Raw genomic sequence first — 9,466 nt, forward strand, 5'->3', positions numbered from 1 at the left:
TAAGGGTCAGTATCTTCTCTTCTAAGAAAGTAGCTTGCTTTTAAGATTTTCACTCACAGCTACAAGAGGCCAACCTAATCCTGCTTTTCATCTCATTTCTCCAAATGCATACAAAAACAGAAACCTACTCCTTACATTTTTGTACAGTCCTTTCTTCTGCACGAAGCTCACCACTACTCAACATTCTCTCTTTCTTTTCTATTCTCCACGCTGTACACTTGACCCATGACTAGATCATTTCCCCAACATTATAAAGCCTTTTTATATGATGTTTCAAATCGATCTTTAATCATGTCCAAAGGTTCACTAATGCCATGTTTTTTTTTAAAAAACGTTACTACTTCTCTGCTATCTATTTTATTATTAACCACTTTAGGAAGTCAGCCCATAAACTGAGATAACTTTGTTACTCCCCAAGAAGATTAATGAGGTGATCTTAAATATCAATAGCTCAACAACAACATTTTGAAAAAGTTTTCATGTTACACAGCAACAAAGCAATTTATAACTTCCACAGAAAGCAATTTCAGAATGAGCTCCATCCAGAAAACATGTTTCCTCAAGTTAGGTCTTTGTTTATCTTAACCATGATGAAAGCATGCTTCGTCACTTAAAGTGCATCCTGTAGGCTTCCAGCATTCACTGTTTTATGTCCACTGGTTTCAGAAGATAAACACAAAACATTTTCCTATGAAGTGAAGACTCAATTATTTGGAATTAATTTCTATATTTTTAAAACAAGCTTCTAAATGAAGTAATTTTCCTGGAAGATTTCAAGACGCTGGACTGTTCCTTTTCTAAACATAGTGAGATATAGTGCAAGTCGAAGTTTGTTTATTAATAGACTGTAAATGAAGCCAAAGACAGGTTGATTGCACTGAAGTCTGTTTTAAACAGCTATCATCCCAACAGTGACAGTGTTCTGTACAATACAGTCCTTTTTTTTTTTCAGCCATTCATATTATTAGTAAACATATAGGTAAATTTCTTCATACAAAGAGAAGAACTTCACCAGCCCAAAGCTATAAAAGAGTAGAATAGATCTAAAAAAGCTAGGGAAAGAAGGTTTAATAACTTCTTTATGTTGTTTTGCAGTTTCTCTACTTGCTTCCTTCCAAGTCAGGCTATGACCAGAAACAAAAACGCAAATACTACGAAGACTGGCTGTTTTCAACAATTCCAAATATGTCAAAAGCAGCAGGTACCAAAACCACAGTGAGAGCCTCTCTTGCAAGGCATCTCAGCTCAAAAATCTTGAGCAGTTCACATAAGGTTAAACATAGCCTCTGGATACGATTTTTCCAGCCTCCATGGTGGTGCACGGTCAAATATGTACATTACCCTAAATTGTTCAGGGGTCATTTCCCATTCAGGCAGTCGACTTTCATGAAATCAACTCAGTTCTCCAGGGGCTTCCCAGGAGTGCCTCTTCAGTATGGCACCCAGACCAGGCTCACCTCGCTCCTTGCACAAAATAGAGAGAACTGGACATATATCTACAAAGGGAATTGAGACATCTAAGTGACAACCTTGGCAGTCAGCCACTCAGAAGTTCTCAAAAGTTCTGCTCATTTCTATGCAAATCTGGAAGTAAATTTCTCAGATGCCAACATTTATATATGCAAACTTCTCAAGGAGAAGGTATTTGCATGCCTCCCTTTATTCTCTCTAGTGCAGATACTGTAGGAAAGTCCCAGCAATCAAAGAAAGGAAACATAGTATATATTTACACTGGTCTCCAGTGTCCAGGCGTACACATTTCTTTACTAGAAAATATGCGCATTTATTCCTTCTAACAGGAATTCCAAATTTGAAACTTGTATTTATAAAAGACTGCTCACCAGAGTAGATATGAATGAGAGATGCAGTGAATAGGAATTTAGTGATTTTCATTGTGCTAATTACAGTGAATAACGTTTTGGCAGAGAAACTCAAGTTCTGATTGTTCCAGGAACTTCTAACAATCAACAGCTTATTATCCCACTTAGTCATACCAAAGACCTGATCTTCCAGTTCAGCAAAGCACGTAGGATAAGCTTAACTTTAAACACATGAACAGACTAATTGACTTCTTTGGCATGACTGAAGTGCTGAGGAATGAAGCAGAGACCTGGTGCAGGTGCTCCAGCTAAAAGCACTCCCTATCTTCTACAAAATGACAGCACTACAACCTTCCCTTTCTTTTGCCTTAGGCCTTTGTGGTATACTCCCTTCTGCACATGTAGCTTAGATATAGGTCTATGGGAACACTCACAGAGTTAATATGAAGAGAGGAGGCAGCTCAACTTACATCTGCTTGTAAGAGGAAAGACATGCAGAGAAGGATATGGAGGAGTCTTGGCACTTCCGTTTCTAGGAGGCTGCCCATTATTTAATGCATTCCATCCCTGAAGATTTCTATTGATAGTTTTGCCATTTAGCAGTTAGTTATCATGTCTAAACTTGCACGATGGGACATGACTGCAATTAGGGGTAAATCTTGTCACAAGTATCATTTCTAAATGTGAATAATGCAGCTCACACAACACAAGTCCTCAGTTGCAGGTCCCCAGGAAACACCAGCTACTGCAAACGAGACTCTTTATGCAGTTTCCCCCCAAGCACTTTGTTGTGCCATGCTTTCTTGATTCAGGATTCCTTGCCACTCATAGGAGCAATACATTTTAATTTGAAAATTCACAATTTACTGATAGTCTACTTGCCCAAAAGCACAGTGGAACTAGGAGATATAAGAATCCCATCACTAAGAAATGATTGGAAGGGTTTTACAGACATAGAACATTCCACCTTTTTTGCAGTAATGACAAAGTTGATACCTAGACAGCAGACTCATGAGGTTCATTCCCAACTTTTTCTTGCATTGAGAACCCATTACCAAATGCAAGCTTTACAAAAGAGTAGTAAAGTAATAAAAAAAATTCATTGCATTCTCTAAAAAAACAAAACAAAAAAAAAAACCAACACCTTCCTTTCCCCTTCTTCTGACTGCTTCAATTCGTCGGTCTGTTAGGGCAGAATAAGCTAACAAGGAATAAACCTAGAATTAAAAATCAAATAATCCTATTTAATTTTATAGTTGTTGACACAACTTGTTACATGTGTTTCCTACCAGAATAAATGAAATCACAGTCATCTGATTTCCAAATTACCATATCTATTGTTTCAGAAATACAGGGTGTAAATAATTGCAGTGCAATCGCCTATGTCTGGACCTCTCTCATCCAGAACCGTTATCAGGATTAGCATAAATTACAGTGCCATCTAATAATGAAATCACTGAACACTGATTGTGCCAACTATTTAAACCTGTAATTATTGCTCATTAGAAACATGTTTCGTGTTACTTGCCCCTTACAGACCCAAACTTGTTGTCAAAAGGCTCCTGCAAAGAATTCTACTGAGAAGAGAATAAAAAAATTTCAAATGATGGGCATGAATTTCATCTGCAAAGTGGGTCACTGTGGAAGAAATGTGCTGTGAACACCACAAATAAGTTGCAATAGGTGAGAAAAGGAAACCTCCAATATAATTCAGACATGTATGAACAGTATGTGGTTTTCTACATAAGTGGACAGTGATTAGCTCTCAGTGTTCATTATCATAGTACAATTAGTCATCATGCAGCTGATGGACTCCAAAGGAAATAAGCTCCTGACCTAGCCAGAGGGAAGGCTCTCAGCAGATCTTATCATGGCTGGTTAAGGCTCAGGTGAGATAGGCAGCTACCCACATCAAAGACATTAAAGGACAAATGCCAGAAGCGAAATAAAAATAACTATCACCTTTGCAAGCTCCACCGTTAAGGGTTTACAGAAGACAGTTGATTAGCATTTGTCTGCTTCTCTGCAGACGAAGCTCTTTACAAGATGAACTGGGTAAAAAGGGAATCAAATGAGTGCTCTTTAGGCTAGTAGATATTTTTAATCACTTTACATAACAGACGGGGAAATTGATTCTTCTTTCATCAACTTCCTCCTATCATATAAACAAAAATTTTTGCTACAGCATGAAAAAAATAGTTTTGACCACTTTCAGCCACAAGAAAGGTAGTAAAAGAAGAAAAACTACTACATGCCATTTAGAAAGACTCGCATTAGTTTAAAAATCTCAGTTGATAGTAAGACTGTCCATCTTTCCTGATAAGTTCTTCCAATTCAAGTCACAGTTTAAACTTACATTCCTATGGTGAAAGAGTTCAGGAGACACACAAGCAATGTCAAAGCACATATCCCCCAAAGAGACTGTAGGTCCTCAATGCAGCTGGAGATATTTCTTTTAAAGCTGGAGTACTCTCAGGAGTTTAGCTTCTATTAACACTTCAAGAAGTTGTAGGAGTAAATCTACCCCCTCTTCACTTGGAACACAGAAGACTCAAAGTGTATCCTTTCTCCAACCAATAGGTCCTCACACTATTTACTATAGGCTCTGCGACAGGGAGAGTCCCAAACCTACTGATAATTGATCCTGCCCAACTTTCATTTGTATCATGTGATATTGCATGGTCTGCAAACCTAATGACTGGATTTGGGGCACTTTATTAATTGGTTCAGTATCCTTTAATTTCTGACTATCAGCTGGAAGGCATCACAAGCCTTATCACTGACTGTCATTTGACAGGAGTTAGACATAAAGTAATTACTGACAGTATGTTCAGATGCAAAATAAAGAAAGAATCAATATCCTCAGGTAATGTGAATGCACCTCTGCTTTTGGCATCTCAAAACAAGAAGTCTCTTTAAAAAAAAAAAATCTTTTTGAGAAACTGTCAGTTGAAGGAACTGTATTAATGATACAAAGCACAGGACTTGTACTGCTATGGAGTGTATTTTATATCTTGTTTAATTTCACTGGCATACAGGCTAACAGCTAAAGAAAAGTCTGAAGAAAAAAAAAAAAAGTAAAAATTCCCATGTTTCCTACTCATTTGGATGCAGATAGTAGAAAGTCTACTAGCATCTCCTAGGTCTGAGGTTGAACACATCACTTTTCAATGGTCCGATTTAGCAGAAAAAGGCTCAAAGGAGGTAGAACAGGAAGCTGAGGCAACTGTGTATTACAAACTGAACAAAGTTTAGCAACAATGAGATTAAAAAAAGAAATACTATTATAGTAAATATGTGTGAGAATATATTGAGTTTACTGAAAGATGCATCAATATAGGTATAATATAGTGTATCCATTCACATGTCTGTATTTAAATAAGAAAAAATGTACTGGTATAAAAAATCAGGGGTTGAAATTTTGGTACAGTAGAATTTTGCCATAGAGTCAGCTACAAACTCCAGACCACGGAACCTTCAGCAATAGGTGGCCTACTGGAAGTAGTAGATAGCAAAGCAATATGATTCTAGCCTAAAAATTATTTTAAAATTAAGATCCTGCAAATTGGATTTATAAATAAAGGGGATCATAGTACAAATGCTTAGAAGTAGTTTCTCTCCACAAAAGAGGTCAAGATCTTTTTTGGTATTTCCACAAGCAAATTCTGAGTCTTAACCTCTCTGGGAAAGATAAACGTGCTATCTAAAGCATTACATATTCTCTCTGTCTCTGTTCCTTTCTCTCTGTATATATTAATTTTATAGATCTTTTTATTGTCTCAACTACACTGGTTGCGTGAGGAGCAGAACAATAGGCCAAGCACTTCCATTTCACACATGCCACCTCTATAATTCAACAAAGAATAGTAAAAAAGATCTATAAACTTGTTATAAATCAGTGCCCTAAACTAAATTAACCATTGAAACAGATTATCATAAAAATAACGTCATAAAAATATTCATCACCTCTGTAGTCCAGGTGTGTGTCTGTGCGTATGTGCTTGTGGGCGCCCACGCAAGCAATGCTTTGTGTATACCAAGGCCAGTGGCAGTGCTAACGGTGTGGCAGGCTCAGTTTCTACAGCCTTGGAGGAAATGACAGGCAGGACCGTAAGGATGAGCTTTAATATCTCTGTGTCTGGGAAAGTAACTCATAAACAGATCCACTAAAATATAATTACTCTACATAACTCACCTTTAGTAGCAGTGAGTCATCTCCACTTTCTTGTTAGCAATGAAGCACTAGTCTTTTTTTGGTTCTATTTCTGAGGCACTGCTGGAAAGAAAAAAAAAGATAAAAGTTCATCAAGATGCAGGCTAAAGGACATACATTTAAGCAATACACAGTTTGGCTAAGGTTGGTTTCCATTCTGCAGTCCCTAAAACTGAACTCCCTCAGTATTTGATTGTTATACACTTAAGGCTGATGAGAAAGACATAGATGAATATAAGGAAAGAAGATAGTGTGAAGTTGGACTGATGGGGCAGTTGTTCAGGAGCTGGTAAGGTTTTTTCCCATCTAGTTGTTACACTCTCTGGAGGAATATTCAGGAACAGCAAAGCTAGAGTTGGCTCTTCTGGAGATGATGCTTTCTTTGCCCACCTTCAGCAGCATCTTCTCCCTGAGCTCACATTGCCATTATTTACTTTATAGTCATCATTTGACAACTCACCTGTACTATTAAGATGTTTTCTAACTCAAAATGAGAGTCATACTTCCAGATATAGCAAAAGCCAGTGACACTGAGGTAAACGTAACTCATACAATATAGGATTCTCCTGCAGCCTGCCAGCACCATTAGGCTTTAAATCTCACTTTCTCAATCTGCATTTTGACAAGAGGATTCTTTCAACAAAAGTGAGCTGTGTAATCTTCCAAAAAGGGAATTCAGCTGCTGACATGGTGAAGCTAGATCACAGCCACCTGCTATCGGTAGGATCTCATCAGTGCTGGGAAGCATCACCTTTGCAAAAACAAGGAAAGGGAGCAACCACACCCAGGTTATGAGCTGGGTTAAAAAAACAGGTGCTTTCATTTCTGCTAGTGGGATGGAGAGGGGAATGGGTAGAGCAAGAACCACTTCACGAATAAGAAAAAGAAAGCCTAGGAAAAATACATAAGACTGACCTGGAGAAGAGGGAGTTGTCAAACATGAGAGAAATAAAAATCAGCTATTTTGAAGGCATGGGTTGTTGTCTCTCCCTGCTTTAAAGGGCTCGTCACCATGGGCCATTCCAGGGAAAAGCCTGTGAGGTCATTCCTAACTGGCAATTTTAGTGCTGGCCAAGAAACCTGAATCACACTGAGGAAACTGAATTATTTATCTGCTCACTGGGTTCACGTGTATAGGATCAGCTTGTTTTTTTTTCCACAGCCAAATCTTTTTGGCATGCTGCATGTAGAAGTCTGTGTTTTGTTCTAAGGTAGGACACAGTGATGCTGTAAAAGTAAGATCACTATCTAATAAAGTTTGCTTTGTTTAAATTAGCTGTATCTTTATTCCAAAAAAGCAAAGCACAGTCTGTTGTTACTAGGGCTAGGCATGAGAGAGTCAGTGCCAAATTAGGACGGAGGTAAACTAAAGCAGCTGTACAGAGTTGTAACATGAGTTTGCTAATACAATTGGCACTGAAGTTAATCCAACCTGTACAGCATTTCCCTTTTTCACTCACTGCGGGATACAATGGGATTCACACCATCGTTGCTCCCAAAGAGGAAGGACTGTGTATTTTGCTTTTAAATGTCTCAGTCCAGTATAAAAGATAAATTCACCCTTCAAGATAGAACAGTCATCATATCATTTCAAGTAATCATTGTTAGAAATGCGCCAAACTGCTAGGCCAGTTAATAACGACACCACATTTTATTTATATGGCTCCCATCTGCTGAAGCCTTCTAGGCAGCACACAAAGGGCTTGATTTTCAGCCAGACTTTAACATAGCCTCTGTTTATATGGATGCAAATAACAGTGGTTGGATGGCTGTGTGCATAAACAGGTCTAACAACTAATCTTTGTGACCACAATGCGTGGTTTTATTACTTCATGCAACAAAATCTCCATTTGAAAAATCCCTCTGACAAAGTAAACAAAGCATGACAAAGAACTAAGTTTCTCTGTGAGTTTCTAATGGTTTTAAGCCATTTTACACGTGGCTTGTCAGAGGGGGACCATGAAATGCACATCACCACTGTGCCCATCACACAGAGAGATCCCTCTGACTGCACGCTCCTCTATATGAAGCACAGTCTTCAAAGTTGAAAGACCTGGATACATGAAGTGCTCCTTCTCTCACCACCTCCCCTCTTGCTCTTCACAGTCTTTTTCTCCCTAGGCCAGGCTGAATAGCCTTTCCTACTCAACCCTCCAGCATCACTTCACCAATCTATTTTCTCTCTGCCTTGCCTCCCTTCTGAGCTCTGTTTCAGCAGTTAGCACTTTCCTCACATGCTCTACACAATTAGTTCTTTGATGCAGGGCACTGACTTCTCTCACGTCAGCCACCGCACTTCACCAGTGTCTGTGCCTGAGCTGTCTCCATGCCTCACTTGGTGCTGTCTCCTACCCACTTGTCTTTCACAAGCATGTTTCAGCAATGGATGACAACCCTCTTAGGTGCCTGGTCAGGATAGGTTTCATCTTTTTCTCTATGTGCTGAAGAAATATGAAAATCCGAATACCTTGTCAAGTACAGTGCTTATTGTTTGGAGTACTTCTATCAACTTCATGGCAGTAAGTGCTGTGCCTGGCAGTGCTTGCAGATCTGGGCCTTCAGATAATGGGTGTATTTATGCTATATGCATTGCTTATGTACCAATAGCTGCCAAAGTACTAAACAAACAAATGCTCCCCATAAAGCAATGAGAAAGTAGGACCATAATCTTTGATCGATGAACAGAGATGACAGGTTTAAAAAGGCCTCCTCTCTCTTTTATGCAAATTGCTTTTCTAACTGCCTGAATTTCAGCCAGCATGAGGATGCTGGAAGTCTAGAAGAGAAATTTACTGTGGTTCTTCAACCTTGTCAGCATCTCCCCAAGGAGCAGGCCAACAGGAGTGGATGATGCACGTGTGAGGAGGGCCCACATCACCCAGCTGGAAGCAGGAAGTGAACAGCACTGCCTAGCACTGACCCCATGTGCAGGAGATGCAAAAGGAAGTTGTCACTGGTGACAGAGAAAAAGATGGCTCAGAGCCCCATGCCAGTCAAGTTTCACCTTCAGGAGGAAGGTCCCTGCATGGTGTGATGTATTTTGGAACCTTTGAGATAAGTTTGATGGCTGGCAGAGACTTACAATTAGTGGAGACATCAGTAGGATGTTCAGCTCAGCTGCTTGGAAGAGCATGTCTTATTGAGGTTCCCAATCTGAACCTACTTTCTGAGGCATGGTTCATCCAACAAATCCCTCAGCAGGATGCATTGGAGGGACACAATAAAACTAAGGTCTATATATTGATCTGCAGTGAGAGATTGTCTGGATCTAAATTTTAAACCAGTATTAATTCTACCCACAAGCTCTAGATCTGCATTTGCGTTTCCCTCCATACACCCACATCAATTAGAAGATGGATTCAGTGCAATCACATTTCTCAATCAGATACAACCTACTCAATTTGTTAGCCCGATCTTGGCCCCATGCACCTTC

General features: G+C 39.2%; 1 long non-coding RNA gene across 2 annotated transcripts; it reads right to left on the reverse strand.

Moving 5' to 3' along the window:
- Window positions 1-772: 772 nt before the first annotated feature.
- Window positions 773-6,584, reverse strand: LOC149917857 (uncharacterized). Of its 2 annotated transcripts, none has more exons than XR_016467301.1 (3): window positions 6,494-6,584; window positions 6,016-6,096; window positions 773-1,496 (listed from the first exon to the last, which is right to left on the reverse strand). It is a non-coding gene; the product is annotated as an uncharacterized LOC149917857 (long non-coding RNA). The 2 variants fall into 2 exon arrangements; XR_016467300.1 differs by lacking the exon at window positions 773-1,496 and adding an exon at window positions 5,807-5,905.
- Between the last annotated feature and the right edge of the window lie 2,882 nt (window positions 6,585-9,466).

Source organism: Phasianus colchicus, chromosome 5, assembly GCF_987193195.1.
Source record: "Phasianus colchicus chromosome 5, bPhaCol1.hap1.1, whole genome shotgun sequence".
NCBI lineage: Eukaryota > Metazoa > Chordata > Aves > Galliformes > Phasianidae > Phasianus > Phasianus colchicus.